This window comes from Chrysochloris asiatica, unplaced genomic scaffold, assembly GCF_000296735.1.
Source record: "Chrysochloris asiatica unplaced genomic scaffold, ChrAsi1.0 scaffold00002, whole genome shotgun sequence".
NCBI lineage: Eukaryota > Metazoa > Chordata > Mammalia > Afrosoricida > Chrysochloridae > Chrysochloris > Chrysochloris asiatica.
The window spans coordinates 25,054,687-25,080,342 of NW_006408520.1; the positions used below are offsets into that span (position 1 = coordinate 25,054,687).

A 25,656-nucleotide genomic window follows, 5' to 3' on the forward strand; every position below is an offset into this window, starting at 1 on the left:
GGTGGGGTGAGGGGAAGGAGGGGGAAGGTGGAGCACAGGGTAGGCAATAGACAAAGGACAGTTTGGGTGCTAGAGAGGGGAGCAATACACAAGAAGGGGGAGGGGAGAGGAAGAACAAGGCTAATGGGGAAAAAATTAGGCAGGTGTGCATGGGCTAAGTGGGACAAAGGTAAATAATGATGTATACACAACCTTGGAACAACAGGGCTCTGGGATACAGGGATTGAGACATGGTTGGAATGGGCCAAAGGGTCAAGACAGTGTTAAGATGCTTGGCTGTTTTTTGAATCTTGGTTTCCCTTGCACACCATTATAAAATAGGCACTTGAGGGGGAGAGAAAGGAATAACCAGAAACATCACAACAGAAAGCTTGTAAGTCCATCTTCTGCCTATAACTGATTAGAATACCTAAAAAGGGGCTACAACATGCCCAGTGAAGTAGGCTTCCTGCTGAGCCTCTGCATTACATAAGACCATAGGTGGAATTCTGAACCCCATCCAGAATCTTCTGAGCTGGGAAATTTCCACTTGAAAGGACAAGCCGACCAGCCTGGACCGACTATAAGGTATTTCTTGAAAGAAAGACTGGCTGGAAAAATACAAAACAATAATGGTAGTCCGACTGATTACTAACAAGAATAAGCAAGTTGCTTGCCCAGGAGACATCAAGGCAAGTGGTCAGGTCCCCTCAAGGCAAGCCCCTTTCCATGAGCAGACATGCACTCAGATGGGTGACCAGGTTGGTCACTGATAAGGGGAAGTGAGAGAAAACCAGCAATGAAGCTGTGAGCTAAGCCCTACAATGCCCAATAGACTCCTGTGAACCTGGGTGGAGACCTGATTGGCTAGAAGTGTGTGGTAAGACCTGGGGACTCTTGTGCCCAGAGTCAGTGACATAGCCACAGAGGACTAGAGTGGAGAGTGAAGCATCCAGTTGATAAGGAGAGAGGGCATAAGCACAAAATCACCCACACTTGCAAATAATACCCACTTGACCTGGCTTCAATGATTGGATGATCAGAACTGAACTAGAAGAAGAAAGAAGAGGAAAAAAAAGAGTAATCTGGTACAATTTGATGAAATTGACCTACACCTATGGATACAGTTTTTCAAAAGAGGGAACAAATTTTATAGCAAGTATCATTCCCACCCCCTCAATACACAGAGTAGACAGGGATGGGCAACTTGGACATTGGCTACCCAAAATGGCAAGAAGTGACTGGCTTACAAGCTTTCAAGAAGGAGCCTAGATCCAGAGGGTGCAAAGGAAGGTAGACTCTCCACTGAGTAGTATCCAATCTGTCTGGGTGGGGCTAATGAAAGGAGATGGGGATAGGTCTCTTGTGGTACAATACTGAATAATTGCTATCAGGACTGATTGTGAGGGTTGGAAATGGAAAGGTAGATGTTTTGTAGCAAAAGGAGGGGAGTGATTGACTTTGCAGTCCAGGAGCATCCCTGGGACCATCAAGGGAGAAGAGCAGCATGTGGGACCCTACCTAGAGAAACAGTGATGCCAGAGACTGAGGCAGAAATGATGACTTGGAGAGATGGAGCTGCTGGGGGCTCTAGACCCATAGTGGGAGAGGGGCTGTGTGTTGATGACCAGCGGGCAGGCTTGCAGGGTATACCCTTTGGTTGGTTGATGATGCATGGAGGGGATTGTAATCATGGCAATGAAACGATGTATGATAGGGTGATTGTAAAGTTAATGATCTCCCATGTGAACCATCACATAATTCACAATGAAACATTAAAAAAAATTTATGGTCTCTGAAACCCTATACGAGGTTGCACAGAGTTGGAACTGATTCATCAGCACTTAACAACAACAAATAAAATTTTTAAATAAAAGATATTTTTGAGACTTATAGGTGATACTTATGATAATCTTTATCATGAATGGATGTTGATTTTTGTAGTGACCCTGCATAGGGTTTCTGAGGAGTGGCTGGTAAGTTTGAACTGCCAACCTTGCCGTTCAAACCGACTTTGCAGTCCAGCACAGTAATCCACAGCGCTACTCTCTGTGAATCGACCTTGCGGTTCAAACCGACTTTGCAGTCCAGTGCATTAACCTTAAGCACCACATTCTGTGGGTAAAGACCCTGGACTGCAAAATTGGTTTGAACTGCAAGGTAGGTGGTTCAAGCTCACCACCCCCTCCTAGGAAACCCTATGCAGGGTCGCTATGGGTCAGAACCGACTCAAAGGCACTTAACAAGAACAACAACACTGAATAATGAAGGATCATTTAATATAGTGAATTACAGGGATCACTGAAGGTTAAACTAACCTTGAATTCCTGAAATAAGTCCTTTAGTTTTCCCTGTGGGGAAGTTCTCTTTCTCTTATGGTTGTTGATTTTGGTAGAATTAACTTCATTAATTATTTTTCAAACGTTCATCTGTTTTCCAATTCATTTTCTTACTGTACACTGTATTTCTTTACTAGATAGATTATTTAGATTTCTATTTCATCTTATCGGATTTTATAAATTGTTCTTTCCAAGGAATTTTTTTTTCCTATTTAATTTAACCCTTTTAAGACCAAATTATTTTGTTATTCTATAAATTTGTTTTTGTTGTTGAAACCACATGTTTTCAGTAATGAAATGCGTTTTGAATGAAATGAAAATAAACTTTCGAGGTAATATGGATTTTGATAAGTGTCATAGAGGCAGTTTCAACTCACAGAAATCTTGTATAGGGTTTCCAAGGAGTGGCTGTTCAGTTTGAACCACAGATCTTTCAATTCAAACCGACCTTGCAGTTCAGTGCATTATCCTAGTGGGACACATATGTCCTCAGGGGGTCTCTGATGCTGGGGGTTGGTGGGATAAAGCCAGCTTCTGAAGAAACTTTACGCAGTTAAGCATGCCCCCACCAGATGGCAGCACACACTAAAAGCAAGACACTAATTTCCCACAAAAATCCCAGAGGAGGAAAATGTATGTGACGCTATTTGTCCCATGATCACAAATGGAAATACTGGCATATCGTTTATCATATTATTTCCTGATGTCCTTTTAATGAAGTCCTAGTGTGGTGCTGTAGAACAAGCACTGGACTGCTAACCGCAGGGTCAACAGTTCATACCCACCAACCACTCCTTGGGAACCCTACACAGGATCTCCCTGAGTCAGAACTGACTCAGTCTCATTTAACAACAATAATCCTTTTAATGTCTGTATCGTCTATACTAACACCCCCCTTTTTCATTCCTGGTAACTGGTCATTTAAGTTCTCTTTCTCTTATGGCTATTGATTTCGGTAGAATTAACTTCATTGATTATTTTTCAATCTTTCATCTGTTTTCCAATTCATTTATTCTGCTCTTAAATTTATTATTTCCTTTTGTTACATTTTTTTGAAGTTCTAGCTGGCTTCCTCTGGTTGAAACTAAGACAATTTATTTTAAACTTTTCTAATAAATGCACACAATGCTTGCTCTGCATGTCTATCTATCTACCTACATATGCCTGCTTTATGTCCCATTAACTTTTACCTACAAAATTTCACATTTTCCTCCTTAATATTGATGTATATTTGTCATAATTTGTTTTTAAATTTTTTTACATTTTCTTATTCTTTCACTTACTACTTAGAAGTGTAATTTTATTTACAAATATTTGAGACTCTCCTAGAATCTTATTTTTACCAATTTGTAATTTAATTGTATTGTGGTTCAAGGATACACTGTAACATTTCAATAATATTATTGTTCTGATCTCTATTTGATAAAAAGCCAGGCATCATTCATATCAATGTTAGCCTATATGTGATGTAAGGAGCTCTGGTAGTGTAGTGGTTACGAGTTGGGCTGCTAACCTCAAGGTCAGCAGTTCCAAACTACCAGCTGTTCCGCAAGAGAAAGATGAGGCTTTATGCTCCTGTAAACATTTACAGCCTCGGAAATCCTGTACAGGGTCGCTATGAATTAGAACCGACTCCATGGCATACTACCACTACCATATGTGATGTGTCTTTATTTTCTCCAGAGACTTTTGTACAAAGAAAAAAGAAGTGAATTGGATGAAGGTTTCCAGAGCAGACCATCAGTTTCACATTTGACAGCTTATACACATTTTGTTTCATCTCATTGTTTACAATTCTTTCAATGTAACATCACTTATCCCATTTCCTCTCTGTGTCTTCTTTCTAGTCCTTCTTCTTTCCTAACTCTTCTGAACCTTGGGTAAATGCTGCCTTTTTTCTCTCAAATGATGGATTAGTCTAAGGTTTATTAGTTTAACTAGTGTTATTGTTCCCCTGATACAGCCACTGTTTCGCTGAAACTTGAACCACGAGGGTGAGTTCAGTTCAAGACCTGAAGTATGACTAAGGGTCATAGTCTTGGAGTTCTGTCAGGCTCCAGCTGACAAGTAAACCTGGTCTTTCTACGATTTTGAGTTTTGTTCCACATTTTTCTCCCACTCTATCCAGGACCTTCTTATGTGATCCCTTTTTGTGTAGTTGGCAGAGGCAACTGGACACCATCTAATTCTCTTGGGCTCAAGGTCATGGAGACTGATACTCATGTTCCATTAGTCTAGTGAACTAATTGTTTCCATACGTTTTCAACTTTTATCATTCTTTTCTCCGAACAGGGAGAGACCAATAATTGCACCTTAGATGGCCACTTGTGAGTTTTTAAGACCTCAGTTTTTACTTGGACTCCTAGTGTGATAGTACAGGGTAAGCACAAGGTGGACTGTGAGCCACAAGGTGGTTAGTTCAAACCCACCAGCTGTTCCTCAAACACCCTATGCAGAGTTGCTATGAATCAGAAACCAATTGATGGCACTTAACAGGAAGTCTATACTCAGCAAAGTAGGATGTAGAACATTGTCTTTGTGGAGTATATGATTTGCTGACTGCTTTGATAGTTATCCTTTTATCTTTAGTTTTTAGCAAATAGAATATGATATTTTCAGAAGTGGTTTTGTGTTTAAACTGCTTGTAGTATCATGTACTTGTTTAATTGGTACATTTATGATTTTCACCAAATTTTGAAAATTTATAGCTATTATTTCTTCAAATTGTTTTCTGGTAGTTTTTCTCTTCTCCTTTGAGGATTACTGGGTCATTATATTATACTCTTGTTAGTGTCCCTCAGGTCAATTTAAAAAAAAAAAAATCCTTTTGCTCTCTATTGTGCAGATAGGATCATTTCTACTGATCTATACTTAAATTCGCTGCCCTTTCTTGTGCTGTCTTCAATTTACTGTTAAGCTCATTGCAAGATGTGGAATCACTTTGCAGTAATTGACTTGGCCTTTGTTCTTGGTTCCTTCTAGCCAGACCAACATCTGAGGCCAATGACGGGGACTTGGCCAGAAGCATGGCTACATGGGTTGGAGGGTAACAAGAGTCCTAAACCTGGAGGATAGGGGAGAGAGGAGCCTGTCAGACTTTGGGACATGGTAGGTCTGTGTCTTCCATAGGATGACCATTACCCTATGTATCTCTTAGTGTATGTTTTATGATTATAATAACTCTGTAGTAAGTATGGAATTTTCTGTAAATTTTGTGAGTCATTCTAGTGAAGTAAAGAACCCACAGGGGCAGTGACAGTCAGCAAAACCTGCCTATTTGGCAGTCTAAAAGAGAGTGCCCTTCTAACATGTGAGCTTTGACCTAGCTCCAGGTGGCTAGGATCCAAGAAATACTGCCCGGGCAGCTGGTATGAAAGATGGTGTCTGTCTAACTTGTGCGTTCTGACCCAGTTCTGGGTGGCTGAGGCTGGAGAGAGAGTGTGCTACATGAGTGGCTATTGATGAGGGTAGTGAGAAGGTGAGGACTGGATTCATTTCCACACTTTGGGACGTGGATTCATGTAGATCGTTACCATACAGGTAGCAATGAAGGTGCATTTGTTCACGGTGTGCCTTGCTTAGTGCACTCATACAGTGGTGGACTTTTCTGTTCTAGGATTTCCATTTTGTTCTTTTTAATAGTTTCTATTTCTTTGCTAAGATTCTTCATCTGCTAACTGATAATGATTATATTTCTTCTCATATTTTTATAATGGCAGTTTAACAAGTCATTATTTCAACATTTGAGTCCCCTTGAAGTTGATTTTTATTGAGTGTTCTTTGGTTATGAGTTATATGTTCCTGTTTATTCTCAAGTTTAATCATCTAATTTATATGAGACATTCTGAGTGATATATTAGGGAGACTCTGAGTTTTGTTACATTCTTCTAAAGGCTACTGATTTTTGTTTTATCTGGACATTAACATGGCACTTAACAACAACATCAATCTCCATGGAGGAGAAACTATAACTTCTGAGGAACGTCCTATAAAAAATGTTTTACACAGTTCCTCAGAAGCTGTGACCACAAACTAATGAATCCTCAGGAGACTGGAAAGACAATCCTACTAGTAAATGGAACATAGAGGGGCAAATTGAGAAATACACAATTAGCTTCTGTTAAGGATCATTCAGTCAGATGTATAGATAACTTCACTACCATGAAGTCTATGATAATCCTCTAGAAAATGTGACATGCATTGATTTTCCTTGACCACAAAATTATCCAGAATAGCAGTCATTATTGTACATAATGAGACTTCTCCTGGTAATGTAACTATTTGCATAGTGTAATTATCTGTCCTCCTTCCTACAATATCTAATTGAACAACACTAATTTGTAACAAGTGCATGCCCAAAATGTCACATTTAGACATGAATTGTATTTAATTTAGTATGACAATCCCATTATAAAATTACCAGCACTATATTTCATAAATTATAACAATGCCTACAATGTCCTCTCAAAATATGAATTTGGTATCTGCTCTATTGCCAACAGAATCTCAACTTTTCAGGAAGTAAAGAATATAACTTCCTGGCAGTATGGAATCTTAGGGAATATAGAGTATCCTCAAGAAAAGGGATACCACAGTTCTAAATACTACAGACAGACCCTAACAGGAAAAAATCGATGTTTCTTGGGCCCTGGCACTGGAATAGACAAGCTGAGAAAGGCAGTTACAGATATTTCTGGCCTGAAAAAAAGAAATAAAAATACTAAACTCTGCTAAGAAGTTAATTCTCTGGCATTAGTGGTTGTTCAGCATCATACAACACTGAAGGTGTCGACCATACAAGAGGATTTATGTTATTGGTAAGTGCCATCGAGTCCATTTTAGCTCATAGCGACCCTGTATAGGGCTTCTGAGGAGCAGCTGGTGGGTTTGAACTGCTGACCTTGTGGTTCCCAGTCAAGTACTAATCCTACAGCACCATACCAGGAGTCCAAGAGAGTTAATGGATATCTTTTGCCATAGCTTTTCAAAAAAAACAAGCCAAGTAGAACAGAGCATAAAAATTATTTAGACACTCAGGTCCATAGGCTACATGAAACAGATAACACTGCCAGTTTGGATTATGCCTGGGAAATCTTCACTGATGTGGAAAACTAATTCAAAGTGTTATCAGTATTGATACTAATATTGCTGGCTCTTCTTGTTGTTAAATGCTGTCAAGTTGGTTCCAACTCACAGTGACCTATCTGTATAACAGGGTTTCTGATGAGCCGCTGGTGGGTTTAAACCACCAACCTGTGGTTCGTGGTCCAGTGCTGATCTTACAGTGCAACACCAGAAGTCCAATATTGCTGATAATCATGATTAAATGTGTGTATACACACACACACACATATATATTTACAATGTAAAGTAACCAAAAAGCGATTGAAGTAGGTAACAAATTCAATGACCTTAATGCAAAAATAGAATGAGATAGGATGAATGTTTCCTTGACCAAGACAGATCTGTAAAGACTAAGTAAGTTGCCATCTAAATTAATAAACTAAAAAAGTTTCAAACTTGGTCTGGGATAGAACCTGACTGTGAATTATAATTATAATTAATTATAACTTCCTTCTGTGATTATTTTAATATTCCTGACTGTATAAAACAAACAAACAAAACACTGTACAAAACATCTGGTGTGGTGCTGTGGGATAATGCACTAGACCGAAAGATCGGTTTGAACTGCAAGGTCAGCGATTCAGACTTACCAGCTGCCCCTCAAAAACCCTATACAGGGTCGCTATGAGTTGGAACCTACTCAATGGCACTTAACAACAAGAATCAACATTGGAATCCTGATGTGGTACTGTAGGATAAACACTTGAATGCTAAATGCAAGGTGTGTGGTTCAAACTCACCAGCTACTCCTTGGAAATCATATACAGGGTCGCTATGAGTTGAAACAGACTAGCTACATTTAACGACAACAGCAACAAATAAAACATCCTATGTTTTTCTATAAAATATCCCTGTTAATAATGAATTTTTCAATCGGGCTACCAGAAACCTTTTTCTCTTTTATGCAAAACTAACACAAAACTTTGATATGCACATAAATTATTTGTTAAAAACAAAATGCTTTTAAATAGTCTACTAGTTATACATTGTTGTTGCTGTTAAGTGCCGTAGAGTTGATTCCAACCCATAGTGACCCTGTATAGGGTTTCCAAGGAGTAGCTAGTGAGCTTGAATCACCAACCTTGCAGTTCAAATGACTTTGCAGTCTGATGCATTAGCCCACAGCGCCACACCAGGATTCCGTTAAAACTAATTTTACTTGCACCTAATTTAACTTTCAGGGCCTTTTGTGGAGCTGTAAGATAAGCACTAGACTGCTAACCATAGTTTGGAGGTTCAAACCCAGCTGCTCCTTGGAATCCCTATACAGGGTTGCTACGAGTCAGAACCGACTCGACGGCACAAATTTAACTTTTACTATGGTTCGAAACTACCAGCTGCTCCGCGGGAGAAAGATGAGGCTTTCTACTCCCGTAAAGATTTACACTCTCGGAAACCCTGTACAGGGTCGCTATGGGTCGGAACCGACTCAACGGCACTTAACAACAACAACAATGGTAGTCTTGAGCCCTGGCATGGTGCTTTCTTCATCTTGCATTTCATTCATTTGGCAAACATTAATTGATCCTTTGCTATATGTTGGACTTTGTTCTAAATAATGGAAATACAGCAATAAACATAAAGTAACAAATATTTAGTATATTTGTATGATGTGTTTACTTTTACTTCAAGGTGCTCCCCTGTACTTTCTTTAAATGAGATTTTTTTTTTTGCTTGATTTTATCTATTTCCTCTCCAACCCCAAGTTTACTTTAACTCCTTGCTTCAAAATGAAGTCACTCTGCCCACCTTGAGTCATTTACATAAACATCATGTGCATGTTTTCTATTCATTATCCAGATCCAAGATGAAATGCTTCAACACTCAGCTCAGATTCAAGTTCTAGATACACAGGCAGCTGTTGCAACCTCACCTGATAACCACTTTCTAGTTACAGAAATCCATACAGTTGTGCATTAACTACAAAGTTGTATGTATTCTCAACTTTGCTGAGAAGTATGTTACATTGTCATTGTTATGTGCCATCAAATCAGTTCTGACTTATAGTGACCCTATATAGAGTTTCCGAGGAGTAGCTGGTGGGTTTGAACCACCGACCTTGTTGTCCAAGATGTGTGCTTTAGCCCACATTGCTACAAATACAAATTAGCCTGACAGAATGTTATCCTCATGAAGCCATTCTAATAATTATCTAAAAAAACAAGGTGTTATAAGCTAAATAATCCTCTACAGTATTTTTCCAGAAGTTGGATTTATGGGTTATACCTTTACTATTAAGCAAATTGAGAGAGAGATAGTTAAACTTGTTTCTGATTTCCATAAATCTCTAAGATATTTGAGAAAGATTAGCTAATGACTTTTATTGATTTTGAGAAGTTCTTCAAATACACAGAGACAACTCCCAAGATACATGAGTTTCCATATATTTAGCTTATTTGATTCCTTTTTATCTAGGATTTATTTTTATGCTCAAGCTTCACATTTTACATAATATTTGCTCCTAATTTCAAATAGCATACATAAATATTTGTATAAAATTTTATTTCCCTATTAATAAGGATGATTTTTAACCATACTATAAAATTCATTACTAGAATGTAAAATAATATAAAAGGAAAATTCTACATTCCAGGATAGCAGGTAAATGGGTAAGGAATGCTACTGCAAATATATCATCAAATAATTATCTCATGGTCCTGGTGTGGCACTGTGGGTTAATGTGCTGGACTGTGAAGTCAGTTTGAACCACAAGGTCAGTGGTTTGATCTTACCAGCTGATCCTCGGAAACCCTGTACAAGGTCTCTATGGGTCAGAACCGACTCAACAGCACTTAACAACAACAACAACACATTTCCTGTGAAACCTGAGAAGCATTGTACAGGTACTGTGGACAGAGTAGTGAACAAGACAGATAGGGCCCCTGATAGAAGTTTCTGCATAGCTCTAAAAAACAAACAAAGAAGAAATGTTGAAAACAAACATTTGTGGGGCTTTGAGGGTGAAGGAGAGGGAATAGAACAATATGGAAAGCTGTAGGAGATGAAAGATGAGTCAGAATTTCTGCTCAATTTGTTTTTTGGGGGAAAATGGGTCTGCCTGGGCAAGCAGGGTCCAGATTCTGAAAGTGACCAAAATAGAAGGAGACAAGGTCCTCTGGCCTTAGCATCTTCTGAGATTAGACACCAGAAGACCAGGATTAGGCTCTCTAGGGAATCTGAGGAAGGAATGGAACTTGAGGAAGCCAAGAATGATGTCAGAAACCCCACCCTCTCCAAACAGCTACTTGTGAACCGAAATCTCTTTGATATGGAACACAGTTTTTCATAATTATAAATTGTTGTTGTTAAGTGCCATTGAGTTGGTTCTGACCTATACCGGCCCCATATTGGGTTTTTGAGGAGCGGCTGGTAAACCTGAACACCTGTCCTTGTGGCACAAACCAACTTTGCTTAATATACAAATGCTTGAATGCAGTCAAACTAAACCAGTTACCATTGAGTCAATGGACTCGCAGCAATCCCATATGTTCCAGAGTAGAATTGAACTCCATAGGGATTTCAATGGCCAAGTTTTTTCTCCTGTGTAGCCATTGGGTGGGTCTGAACCTCTGACCTTTTGGTTAGCAGCTGAGTGCTTAACCAATGCACAGCTGGGTTTCTTGAATTTCAGTTTAAAAGACAATAAAGTATACTTTTTATAAAGACAAATAAGCAATCTAATTCCAGGGGATTTGTTAAATAAGGTATCATCTGCATTCATTCAAATACATATTCACTATTCCTCATTCTTTTAGTTTTGTGTGTTTCTTTTACCATTTTCTGACTTAATATGTAACCATACTACAGTTGTTCCGTGGGAGAAAGATGAGGCTTTCTGCTCCTGTAAAGATTAACAGCCTTGGAAGCCCTGTACAGGGTCGTTATGAGTCAGAACCAACTCCATGGCACATAACAACCCCACCATCACCACCACACTATGTGTATGTGTGTTCTCAATGGGGGTGAGGGGCACCATCTCACCCTTGGCTTAAATTGATTGAGAGAAGGCGGTGTGTGCAAAAATCCTACAATGGTTTGCTGTTTCCCAAAAGAGGTTATAGTATATAAACAGATATATTAGGGTAAGTCAAAAAGTACTGTTATGAAATCATAGAAACTTTTACTAAACAAAATATAAAAATGTGAAGCTACTGCTTCTTCACATATCCTCCATCTAGATCACTATACTTCTGAAAGTGGTGTTTCCATCTCTCTATCCTTTCCCTACTGGACTGCAAATTTGGTTTGAACCACAAGGATGGCAGTTCAAACTCACCAGTTGTTTCTCAGAAACCGTGTTATACAGGGTCACTATGATTCAGAACCAATTCGATGGCACTTAACAACAATGTCCCTTCCCCAAGAATTCTTCCCTCGTTGACTACAGCACATCAAAATGGAAGTTTTGGTATACTTGAGGGGCTCAAATAGTGTTTCTTTTAAATGTTATTTGACTTTGGGGAACAAAAAGAAGTCTGAAGGGGCAAGATATCAGGGCTATAGGGTAGATAGGGTAAGGCTTCCCAACAAAATTCTCATAGCAAAGCCTTTATGAGAATAAGCAGGTGCATTGTCATGATGGAAAAAAATGTTTCTGTGCAACTTTTCCGATCTTTTTCTCATGAACAGTTTCCATTTTTCTTAAAAACATCTTCTTAACAAGCTCCTGTGATTCTTCAGCGTCCTTTGGGAAAATCTATCAAGATTACTCCCTCAAAATCTCTCCAAATTGGTGCCATAATCTTCTTAGCTGACTTCTGCCTTAAATGTAACTCGTCCAGAAGATCTTAGAAGCCACTGTTTTGATTGGACTTTTTTGGAAGGCACTCTAGCAGAACTAAGATCAGTGTATTCATTAGGAAATTTGTTTGTAGCCATCCATGGTCATAGAGACACATTTTAAAAAATTAATCTATGCATGCATGAACTGGAACCCTAGTGGCAATACTTTTTGACTTTCCTTCCTACAACGTGTCTTTGGTATTAAACTTTAAAGGGTAGGTGATTTGGAAAAAGGTACCTAAAATAGACTTCAGTCATGGTTGTTGTTAAGTCGATTCCAATTCATGGAGGGAGCCCATGTGTACAGAGTATTAGAAGAACATCACCAGGCCTTGTCTTCTTAGACATCTCTGGGTGGATTCAAACCTTTAGGTTAGGAATGAAGCACTTAACACTTTTCATCACCCAGTTACTCTTCCAGGAGTAGGCTTAATAATGAACAAAAGGTTGAGATACACTGTTCTAAGAACTCCATTGTATTTCCTATAGTGTTTGGCTAGTCAAAGTAACTTTTCCTCTTTGCTCTACCTTCCCTATTTCCTCACTGTGGAAATAGCTTTGTTCTGAGCCCTTAGAAAGGTTCTTTAAGAACATATAGTTCTCCGGGATTCCTTTGATTTCAGTCATGTGGAACGTTTTCAGTTACTTCCCTAAGCTTTAAAAATATCTTTTCTTAAAATTGATTTTTTCATTTTGCCAATTCCTTCTTTTCTTCTCTGTATCAGATTCATTACCATTTCTCTATCAGTCACCATTCAGTGTTTGATAAGCCATAGACTATGGAGTTATATTTAAAAAGCTCATCCGCCCAACATCCAATGGACTCCCAATATTTATGCGTTCATTACACCTCTGAGAAGTAGATACACATCTATTTTTAAGTCCAGGTTCCTTTTAGTTTCATGTCTGATACTGGAAAAGTGCTCATTATCTGCTTTTTCATTGGAAAAAAACAAAAAAAAACTGAAAATTTTTCAGTATGTTACTCCAAAGTACTTTTTACAATTGCTAGGAAAAGACAATCATGCTTGGTAATGTAGAAGGTTAGCAAAAAAGTGGGAGACCATCCATGCGATGGGCTGATGCAACAACAACTATAGAGACCATGAAAACTGGGGAATGTTTTAACTGTCATACTTAGGGTCATCATGAGTCAGAGCCAACTCATGGCACCGAACAAAAACAATGTCTACTTTTAAAATAAACAAACAAAGCTTTGCCTGTTTTCCTGTGTGAGCTGTGGCAGCACGTGGGCGTGTATGAACAGTACATGGGAGTACATGTACTCGATGTGCAAGGCCACACCAGTTTTCCTGTCTTGCCCATCTTGATCCCATAGTCTCTCTCTTATAGTCCATTAATGACCAGTATGTAGCAGACTTCAACCTAACAATATTATAGCCTCAACTCATGTCTCTCCCCTCCGCCTGTGAATTTCTTCCACTCCTCATAGTTATGGTACAGACTGTCACTAATGAAAGTCACTTCTGGTTCTAATGTACACACTGTACCATGATTAGTCCAATTTACAGCTAAAGTGCTTTGAAATCCTCCTTACTCATTATCTCAACCTCTCTCTAAGGTAGGTGTTCGTTTCTCTCAGGTAAATCCTATTTCTAATTAAAGAACTCCATCTGGACCATTACTCCAACTAAAATGCCAAATTACTCAAATATTGTTTACTTGCTCAATATAAATGCAAACGAAGGAGGTTAGTATATCACCAAGGGAGCAATTTATTAATGAAACCTATCTATCTTTCCTGACCCTAATGGCTAGGGTCTTTAAAAAAATAAAACGAAACAAATAAAACCTGTCCCCTGCTAGTAAATATGAGCAATACCAGTTAAACTGGTGAAGAAAGCTAGATTAACAAGCCTTAAAATAAGAGGGACGTGCCACTAACAATCATGTAACAGAAACAAATTATTGGGATTTCTTGCCTAATTATTGCAATGACCTCTCAGAATTTTTTATTAGTCTTTCATTTAGAAAATAAATGTCATCTGTGATTTATAATAGTCCTGGTGCGGCACAGTAGGATAAGCACTGGCCTGCCATCCACAAGGTTAGTGGTTCAAATCCACCAGTTGTTCCTCCTAATTCCTATACAGCATCACTGAGTCAGAAATGATTCAATACCACTCAGCAATAACAATAATGCTTTACACAGGAGTCCTGGCAGCGTTGGGCTGTTAACCATGCAGTCAGTGGTTCGAATCCACCAGTTACTCCACGGGAAAAAGATGAGGCTTTCTGCTCCTGTAAAGATTGTAGCCTTAGAAACCCTATTCGGGGTTCCTCTGAATTGGAACCAACTCAATGGCACACAACAATGTTTTATACTAAATAAGGAATACAAAGAAATAGGACTATGTCCCTGACCTCCAAGAGTTTATAGTCTCATGGGATACTGCTTGGCCAAATAGCTAAAAAATAAAATAGTAGGTAGTATGTATTGTCTGATTTATGAACTGACAAAGGATATAAAAGAGGGAGAGATACGGGGTTGGTACAGGAAGGAAGTGGTATTTAGGCTGGGTCTTGCAGGAGACACAGACTTACAGCTATTACAGGCTCAACTGAGAGAAAAGCATGTGTAGAGAGATACTAGGATTGTCAGGGTGCCTTGACTGATAAGCCAGTCTGAGATCAGGAGAGGCAGAAAACAGCAACGTGTTTTTGCCAAAGACTGCAAGTTCCCATCTATTCAAGTATTTCTAGTACAAATCTAACAAATTTACAAAGTGGAGCAAAGGAAAAACCATGGAAGGCGAGAAAATGGTTACATGTCAGAACTACATAAGAAGGATATGAATCAAAGATAAAAAGATGCTAACAATCAGATTAGACTTTTCTATAGCTATCTGTATATGACAAGTGAATCACTGTTAACAATGACTAATCACTATATGTTATAAAATAAGCATAAAGTGAAAAAACAGACATTCCAACCAAGTGTTAGGATACAGTGTTAATCTCCACCATTTATTGAGCACCTACTATGTGATGTTTTTGTGAGTGACCCAAGGCTAGTGAGAGAGCTGGCACTCCAAGAATTGTGTATAAAATCTCAGGAGTGCGGTGCAGCCCATGAGGCTATTTATTATCTTCATGTACTTGAGAATACCTGATGGGCAAGGGCAAATTGTCAGGCTGAGCTCTTAATCACTTATTTAGTATATAGATCAGTAGCAAGAACCTATGTTTTGGAAACAGATGGTTCTGATTTCAAATTCCAATTCTACTACATACTATTTATCTGGACAATCCTGGACAAGTGACTTCACTTTCTCAATCTCCATTTCTAGTTATAATCATTATGGGAAATTAATAATAAATTTATGTAAGGTTAGGGGAAAGAGGACAATTTGGGATAATGGAAAAAGTACAGTGTTAAGGGCAAAAGGTGTGGCCTCACTCAGGTATTAAGTTACTAAGTAACCTGTATGGTTTGGGGCAAGTAACACAGTTTTAGCCTCTTTCTTCTTCTATAAAAATGTGGATAATACCATCTACTTTGAGGGATGAGTGCAAGAATCGGAGATAACATATGTTAGGTACTCAGAACAGCTAGACTATGCCATTAGCACAATGCTTGACAAAGTAAGTATGTTTCCACCCCATCCCCTCATAAACTTGTGATTTATTATAATGATAGTGTAGTGGTTATGAACCTTAAGGTCAGCAGTTCGAAACTACCAGCTGTTCCTTGGGAGAAAGATGAGGCTTTCTGCTCCCGTAGAGATTTACAGCCTCAGAAACCCTGTACTCCTCGGCACATAACCACCACCACCACCACCACCACCACCACCACTGGTGATTATAACTTAAAAACACTACAGACTACCAAAAATCATAAAAATTTAGTAAATTTTGGATACCCTGGGACTTGAATTTCTAACTTTGCTTTGTTTTTAAAAGATAACTTCATATACTTTGAAATTTATTCATTCTTTTTTCTTACAATTCTTAATTTTTTTCAGCATTCTCTTTCTGAAAGCATTATTTCAGATCAGTCAATCTGAGAAATAAGAGATTAGTAACATTACAAAGATTTGATCATTTTATAATACAAAAATTGCTAAATACACTTGCTATTTCTTGGTGGTCCCTATCTATTGCCAATCTAAACATCAATTCTTGCAAACCTGCCTGCCCCCTGAAAAAGCGAAAAACAAACAGACTCTAAGATAGTATTTAAACTAAGCACTCCAAAATAAAGCAAATCAGGGTTGCATACTTGACCTTCCATATTTAAGCAAGTCACAAGTAATACAAATATCATATACACCTAATATTTGTAGTATGTCTTTGTCCACACATCCAATTCATGGTTTATGAATCTGAGCAAATTTTCTGAAGTTTAGCGTGCATTTTGGGTTTACATGTTTTCTACAAATCAGTAAAAAAAAAAAATGTGTAAACATGATTGATCGGCAATTTAGCAGTTTTTTTGTAACTAAACAAGAGGATCGGAGTTCTCGTGTAGCACTGTAATTGGACCGCTTATTGGTCACCGGACAAACCCATCAACCGCTCCTTGGAAACACTAGAAAGATCGCTTTGAGTGTGGACAACTCGATGGCACTTAACAACAATCAAGACGGTTACTATCACTGTTACTCCTCTCAGTAGACACATTTTAATGACCTGTCCATGCGCTTACCTCATGTATGCCTTAAGAAAACACTACATACCTATCCAGAAATGTGATCATTGGTTAAGGCTAGATTTCTTATGCTCTGATAGAGTAGTGGCTAGGAGTCGAGCTGCCAACTGCAAGGTCAGCAGTTCGAAACTACCAGCTGTTCCTTGGGAGAAAGATGAGGCATTCTGCTCCCGTAAAGATTTACAGCCTCGGAAACCCTGTGCAGGGTCACTATGAGTCAGAACCCCACGGTACTTAACAACAACAACTCAGGGCTTAAAAGAAAGTTCGCGACTAAAAGTATGACTGAGGATTCTTTTATCTCTTCCTCACCTCCATAGGTTGCATTAAATGGGTTAGGTAATTCAAGCCTTCCTCTGTCAAACACCTGCACTCCCACAAAGATTGACTGATGTTAATTTCCACTTTAATGAGGATAGAATTTAAGAGCGTTTTTCAACTGTTTTGCTGTTTTAAATGCTTTAGGAATTTGAAAACAAACGAAGTCTGGCCCTAGCATTCTGAAACATCTGCACCAGAACCGGGGCTAGGTGTTAGCGGCCATTGCTAAACTAGGTAGAGTACCGGGTTTTGAAGAAATTGTTTAAAATCTGATGTACATACAGGAACAGGAGTGGGTGGGGAAGCAAGGAAGGAACTGGCATTTTCAGAGCAAACCCTATGGTTCCTGAGTTGCTAACTCCATCCTTAACCTTTTCACTGGGAACCAGTTAGAAAGGGAAGAAGTAGCCAGTAACAACAGAACAGCCCTCAACCGCCAGCCTAGACACCTGGCTTCTAGGGCCCACCGATCCGTCTAAACTCCTCTTTCTCTGGTCTTGCAGGTGAGCATACATCGCGCTCTCTTACTCCATTCTGAGATCTTTAAATTCCCCTCCTTCCCCAAAAGTGGTAACTTCAGGGTCCTGGATGTGGCAAGGGAGTAGCGGAAGAAAATGGACAAGCCCAGGGGTCTCAGGAAATTCACAGGTAGGAAGGAACGACACTCGCCCCAGCGTTGACCCCGTTTTCTCCCCAGCCCCCAACCCCTATCGCCCAGTCAGCAGAACCTGCGGCGGCCGCCCCGCGCTTGGCGCCAGGCTGGGGTCCCTCGCCCGGATGCCGGGCGTGGGATATGGGTGGGGTAGGGGTTGGCGGGTTCCTGAGCCGTGGTAGCGAATGGCTCCAGGGACCGACCACACACTGGACGGACTACCAGATTCTGATCCGGGAGGAGGCAGGGACGCGGGCGAGGCGGGGCAAGTCCTGCTCCAGTACGCCTAGAGGACGCAGCCCAGTGTCTTCTCTGGGCCGTCAGTCTCCATCCCTCCGGCGGTCCCCTGCCCTTACCTCTAGGAGCGAGGGTGTCGGTTGTGGAGGGTGCTAGGGTGCGGCGAGCTGTCTCAAGACTAGGCTCAGTAGCAGACAGCGACGGCAGGGTCGTCCCTGGGGCCACTGCTCATGGCTTGTCCGCCCGGACCACTGCGGCCGCGGCCACAGAGGCGCCTTCCTCCTCGTCCTCTTCGCGGGCTCCCAGCCGGGACGCAGCTAACGCCCCAGCCCCGCAGCCCTCCTCCCCTCCGCCTCCCGGGCCTCGGACGGAGCCGCCTCCAGCGCCGCCCCGCGTGCAGCCGGGCCAGCGGCAGCCAGCGCCGCCCAGCGCCCGGCCCTGGGGTCGCCGCCGCTGCCAGCCGAGCTACCGCCGCGCCTCCAGCCCTGCTGTGACGCAGGCCGCAGTGCCCGGGAACTTCCTTCCCTGCAGGGACCACCCCGCGCCCGGGAACGGACAACGAGGCTGCTGCCGCCGGTCTCCGGGCTTTCTTCAGAACAAGAAAAGAAATTCTCCCGCCGCTTCCTGACAGAGCTACTCTTGCCTCGGATTCACCCACATGGTGGTCGCAGCATTGGGAATCGGATGCAACTCCCTCCCCCAAAACAATGCACTGAAAACCATGAGGCTTTCGAGCGCACAATGTCTCCTCCGCTACCGCAGTTTTTAATCCGAGTAATTTAGAGGGAGCCGCTATGACTAAAAATCCTCGGGAAACTCTCTGAAGGACTAGAATCGGGATGGAACAGGAAAACAGGAGGGTGGAGAGAGGGTAGTGGGACTCTTTGAGGGAAATGTGGATGGAGGAAGACAAAGGCTAATTTCTCTGAACCACGAAGTCCTTGAGCCCCTTGAGTCAGCGTCTCCGCCCTGGTCCGACTACCCATCTCCCTGACACCCTAACCCATCTTAACTAGAGCACGGCCCTAAGGACTCTCCAGTCTCTAAGCAGCAGGTTCCAGGGATGAGCAATTGGAACCCTCCGCCTATGCTTAAATGCATGTGCTATGCTTACAGGAATTGATGGTGTCCATCAAAACCACTTGTTGTTTAGAATATTGGAGGAATGGTTCACCCCCATTTGTCGCTCTGAACCACACCCTCTTGTAGGCTAACAGGTCTGCTACACAATGAAAAAAGAAACAAAAAAAACCAGACAAGCTCAAGACAGGACCTTCTATGCTGCGTTGTCAATGCGATCTATTCTAGCAGTACCAAAATTAAATTTGTTGTTAAGTGCCAACGAGTCGGTTCCAACCCATCGCGACCCTGTATAGGGTTCCTGAGAAGCGACTGGTGGGCTTGAACTGCTGACTTTGCAGTTCAAACGGCATAGCAGTCTGGCACATTAACCCACAGCGCCACACCAGAACTCCAACCTGGAGACGATATAACAGCTAGGTGTCACTTAATGCCCGCTTCCATGACATCTGACTGCATATGCAAGTATATTAGAGGACAGGGGCACCCAAGTGTCTTGAGTGCCAGGACGCCAAATCCTCTTCTTTGAAATTGGACCCCACTTCTGCCTGGCTGCTTCGTAGTGTCTAGAAGCCATCAAGTTTATAGTGGAGACCCAGGCCCAAATGGGACTCCAGCAACTAGGTGGGTCTGTTGTTATTAAGTGCCGTCGAGTCAGTTCCAACTCATAGCGACCCTGAATAGGGTTTCCAAGTGGGTTTGAATTGCGGACATTGCTGTTCAAGCCGACCTTTCAGTCCAGTACATTATCCTACAGTGCCACACCAGGACTCCAGGTGGGTCAAGTGTCAAGTTTTGCCCGTTCAGGTCTCATAAGACGCTGATGAAATGGTGTGTACCCCAGTCCTAGCTCAGACATCCTCTGGCCCCTTGGTCTGTTTCATGCCTCCCTGGGCAGGTTCTTATGGGAGAATTGATTTTCCCTGCAGCTGGATTAGCAGAGAAGGTGACCAAAACTGAGAGCTCACCTGAGGCTCCCTGGGAGCCTGTCTCTCTAGGGCACAGGTGTTTGCTAACGTCCAAATTACATAGCATGTTATTTCACAGACACATCATGGATGTTAAGCAATGCATTGTTGTTAAGTGCCATTAAGTTGATTCTCAATCAAAACAACCCTATGCACAACAGAACGAAACATTGCTCAGTCCTGTGCCATCCTTACAACTGTTACGTTTGAGCTCAATGCTGTTGCCACTGTGGCCATCCATCTCATTGGGGGTCTTCCTCTTTTTCGTTGACCTTCCACTTTACCAAACATGATATGATGTCTTACTCCAGGGATTGGTTCTTCCTGCTATCGTGTGCACAGTATGAGAGATGAAGTCTTGCTATCTTGGCTTATAAGGAGCATTCTGGTAGTGTTATTGTTTTAAGTGCTGTTGAGTTGGTTCCAACTCATAGCCACAGAGTCGGTTATGACCTATAGCGACCCTGTACAGGGTTTCCGAGGCTGTAAATCATTATGGGAGCAGAAAGCCTCATCTTTCTCCCGCAGAACAGCTGGTAGTTTAAACTGCTGACCTTGCGGTTCGCAGCCCGATTCGTAAACACTACGCAATCTGAGCTCCTTATAGGATTTCCAAGTAGCAGCTGGTAAATTTGAACTGCAGTCCAAACTGACTTTGCAGTCCAACGCATTAACCTACAGCACCACACCATGACTCCATTCTGGCCCATTCTGGTTGTTGTTGTTGTTAAGTGCCGTCGAGTCGGTTTCACCCATAGCGACCCTGAATTGGGTTTCCGAGGCTGTAAATCTTTACGGGAGCAGATCGCCTCATCTTCCTCCCGCGGAGCAGCTGGTAGTTTCGAACTGCTGACCTTCCGGTTCGCAGCCCGATTCGTAAAAATAGATTTGTTTGTTCTTCTTGCAGTCCATGGTATTTTGAATTCCTTTTTCAACACCATAATTCACATGCATCCATTTTTCTAAGGTCTTCCTTATTCACATGGATATAAGGTGATTGAAAGTGCATATGCATTCCTGTAGATGTTGTTATTGTTAAACCCTGGAGTCAGTGCCAAGTCATAGTGACTCTGAATAGGGTTTCTGAGGAGCAGCTGATGAGTTTGAGCCAGGACACAGCTTCAGTTTTATACCTAGTTTACAACCAGTTTTACTCAGAAAGCACTTACAGAATAAGGCCCTCAGCAGGAGGTACATGGCCTGAGTACTTCCCTCTTTAAGTATTTAAATCTAGGTTAAAATATTTAAGGGAGTCCTGGTGTGGTGCTGTAAGATAAGCACTGGACCACAAGGTCAGTTTAAAGGATCAAACCCACCACTAGGAGTCAGAATCAACTTGATGGTGCCTAACAACAACAAAGGTATTTAAAAGATGATGCTAGTGATGCCTGAGATGGAAGTAGAGATGATGACATAGAGAGATGGAGCAGCGTGGGCTTTAGACACAGAGAGGGAGAGGGGCTGTGTGCTGATGACGGAGGTGGGAGGCAGGGAGGAGGCGGCAGCAGGCTTGTAGTGTATACCCTTTGGTTGGTTGATGATGCATGGAGGGGATTGTAAGCATGGCAATAATTCACAATAAAACATTTTTTAAAAGAGATAATGCTAACTCAGGAAGCATTTTTACATCTACCCTGTGGTTTACTTGCATTTTCTTTTAATGCGACATTGCTAAAGTTCAGCATGTTTCTTTATTGTCCCAACAACTCTTCAGAAAGTTTTCTACCTGCTGCCCAGAAGTAAAGTCTCATCCTAGATTTTAATTTGGATCTAGGTTCATTAAAGCATGTGCTTAGTCATCTTCTAAGACCTTAGAAGGTTTAAGGTTATTTCTGGGAAGGAAATCTTATACCAGCACTGGAATTGAGAAAAATGTAGTGGTTTGCTGTGTGATCAAGAGGAAAGCAGTTAAAAGTTCGAGAGAACATCTTTTAGACAAATTTTCTTTTTACTGGGCTTGGAAATAGAGACATAAAAGGAGATGGCTGCTTCCTAATGGTCTGGTTTGTAAGATCAAGTGAAACAGTGAAAGGCTATTAGGATAAGCACTGGACCTCAAGGTCAGTTTGAACCTCAAACGTTCGATAACAAGTGTGGTTATTGAAGGAGACTACCATAAGGAGCCCTGGAATGGCACTGTGGGTTAATGCTCTGGAATGCAAAGTCAGTTTGATCCGCAAGTTAGGCGGTTCAAACTCACCAGCTGCTCCTCAGAAACCCTATTGTTGTTGTTATGTGCTGTGGAGTCGATTCCCACTCATAGTGACCCTGCACAGCGTTTCTGAAGCTGTAAATCTTTATGGGAGCAGAAAGCCTCATCTTTTTCCCACAGAACAGCTGGTAATTTTGAACTGCGGACCATGAGGCTAGCAGCCCAGTTCGTAACCATTATGCTACCAGACCACCACTCGTCTGTCAGTTTGTTGTACTTGTGGTGGCTTGTGAGTTGCTGTGATTCTGAAAGCTATGCCACCGGTATTTTAAATACTAGCAGGGTCACCCACGGTGGACAGGTTTCAGATGAGCTTCCAGACAAAGACAGACTAGGAAGAAGGAGGGACGAACTACTTCTGAATATTTAGTCACCGAAAACCTTATGAATAGCAGAGAAACACTGTCAGATATAGTGCTGGAAAATGAGTCCCTCAGGTTGGAAGGCACTGAAAATGTGACTGGGGAAGAGCTGCCTCCTCAAAGCAGAGTTGACCGTGATGATGTGAATGGAGTAAAGCACATGGGAGAAAAACCCGCGGGACCTTCATTTGCTGATGGGGCACAACTCAAACTGAAGAGAGACAGCTGTAAACATCCATTAAAAATCGGAACATGGAATGTATGAAGTATGAATCTGGGAAAATTGGAAATTGTCAAAAATGAAATGGAGCTTTTTCACAACGGGTTTGCTGCCAGAATACAGGTGTTGGTGAAAACCATCGCAAAACCTAAACCAAAATGGGAAAGGAAAAGACCCATAGCAACATTGTCGTTATTGGACATGTTGACTCCGGCAATTCAACTGCTACTGGTCACCTGATCTACAAATGTGGTGGAATCGACAAAAGAACCATTGAAAATTTTGAGAAGGAAGCTGCTGAGATGAGAAAGGGCTCCTTCAAGTATGCCTGGGTATTGGATAAACTGAAAGCTGAACGTGAGCGAGTCATCACCATTAGTATCTCCCTGTGGAAATTTGAGACCAGCAAGTACTATGTGACCATCTTTGATGCCCCAGGACACAGATACTTTATCAAAAACATGATTACAGGAACCTCACAGGCTGACTGTGCTGTCCTGATTGTTGCTGCTGGTGTTGGAGAATTTGAAGCTGGTATCTCTAAGAATGGGCAGACCCATGAGCATGCCCTTCTGGCTTACACATTGGGTATGAAACAGCTAATTGTTGGTGTTAATAAAAAGGATTCCACTGAGCCACCCTACAGCCAGAAGAGATATGAGGAAATCCTTAAGGAAGTCAGCACCTACAATAAGAAAATTGGCTACAACCCAGACACAGTAGCATTTGTGCCAATTTCTGGTTGGAATGGTGACAATGTGCTGGAGCCAAGTGCTAACATGCCTTGGTTCAAGGGATGGAAAAGTCACACATAAGGATGGCAATGCCAGTGGAACCACATTGCTTGAAGCTCTGGATTGCATCCTGCTACCAACTCATCCAACTGACAAGCCCCTGCGTCTGCCTCTCCAGGATGTCTACAAAATTGTTGGTATTGGCACTGTCCCTGTGGGCAGAGTGGAGACCGGTGTTCTCAAACTAGGCATGGGGTCACCTTTGCTCCTGTCAATGTTACCACTGAAGTAAAATCTGTTGAAATGCACCGTGAAGCTCTGCCTGGGGACAATGTAGGCTTCAATGTAAAGAATGTCTCTGTCAAAGATGTTCACTGTGGCAATGTGGCTGGTGACAGCAAAAATGATCCACCAATGGAAGCAGCTGGCTTCACTGCACAGGTGATCATCCTGAACCATCCAGGTCAGATCCGTGCTGGATATGCGCCTGTGCTGGATTGTCACACAGCTCACACTGCTTGCAAGTTTGTTGAGCTCAAGAAGATTGATTGCCGGTCTGGTGAGAAGCTAGAAGATGGCCCCAAATTCTGGAAGTCTGGTGATGCTGCCATTGTTGACATGGTTCCCGGCAAGCCTATGTGTTGTTGAAAGCTTCTCAGACTACCCTCCTTTGGGTCATTTTGCTGTTCGTGACATGAGACAGACTGTTGCTGTGGGTGTCATCAAGGCAGTGGACAAAAGGCTGCTAGAGCTGGCAAAGTCACCAAGTCTGCTCAGAAAACTCAGAAGGCTAAATGAATATTACCTTTAACACCTGCCACTCCAGGCTTAATCAGTGGTGGAAGAACGGTCTCAGAACTGTTTGTCTCAATTGGCCATTTAAGTTTAATAGTAAAAGACTGGTTAATGATAACAATGTATCGTAAAACCTTCAGAAAGAAAGGAATGTTATCCATTTGTTTCCTTTTTGTGTGTGGCAGTTTTAAGTTTTTAGTTTTTAATATCAGTACTTTTTAAATGGAAATAACTTGACCAAAAATTTGTCACAGAATTTTGAGACCCATTAAAACAAAGTTTCATGAGAAAAAAAAAAAAAAAGAAAGAAATGGAACATATAAACATCGATATCTTAGTCATTAGTAAGCTGAAATGGACTGGTACTGGGCATTTTGAATCTGATGACCACATGATTTACTATGCAGGGAATGACAAATTGAAGAGGAATGGTGTTGCATTCATTGTAAAAAAAAAGAACCTATCCAGATTAGTCATAAGGTACAGCGCTGTCTATGATAGGATAATATCCATGTGCCTACAGGGAAGCCCAGTTAATACCACTATTATTGAAATTTATACACCAACCACTAAAGCCAGTGAGTAAGAAATAGAAGAATTCTACCAACTTCTTCAACCTGAAATTGATCAAACATACAATCAAGTTGTATTAATCATTACTGGTGATTAGAATGCAAACGTTGGGAGCAAAGAGGAAGGATCAGTAGTTGGAAAATATGGCCTTGATGATAGAAATGATGCTGGAGAATGCAGGATAGAATTCTGCAAAACCAATGATTTGTTCATTTCAAATACCTTCTTTAGACTGCATAAGAGATGACTATACACATGGACCTCACCAGATAGAATATATAGAAATCAAATTGACTACATCTGCGGAAAGACACTATGGAAAAGCTCCATATCATTAGTGAAAACAAGGCCAGGGGCAGACTGTGGAAAAGACCATTAATTACTCATATGCAAATTCAAACTGAAGCTGAAGAAAATGAAAACAAGTCCATGAGAGCAAAAATATGACCTTGAATACATTCCACCTGAATTTAGATATTATCTGAAGAATAGATTCGAAACATTAAACACTAAAGACCAAAGACCAGAAGAGTTGTGGGATGACATCAAGAACATCATACATGAAGAAAGCAAAAAGTCATTAAGAAAACAAGAAAGAAGGAAAAG

The 25,656-nt window shown here is 41.3% G+C and overlaps 1 protein-coding gene and 1 pseudogene across 1 annotated transcript in view; one reads left to right on the forward strand and one right to left on the reverse strand.

Annotated features, from left to right (window-relative positions):
- The window catches only part of LRRC8C (leucine rich repeat containing 8 family, member C), a 135,810-nt gene extending 117,410 nt beyond the window's left edge, over positions 1–18,400 (reverse strand). The window contains exon 1 of the mRNA XM_006830976.1: positions 18,226–18,400. The gene's annotated coding sequence lies outside the window, so the exon portion shown is untranslated. The remainder of the gene's footprint in view (positions 1–18,225) is intronic.
- Positions 18,401–23,106: 4,706 nt separating this feature from the next.
- On the forward strand, positions 23,107–24,480 carry LOC102820036 (annotated as a pseudogene).
- Positions 24,481–25,656: the final 1,176 nt, after the last annotated feature.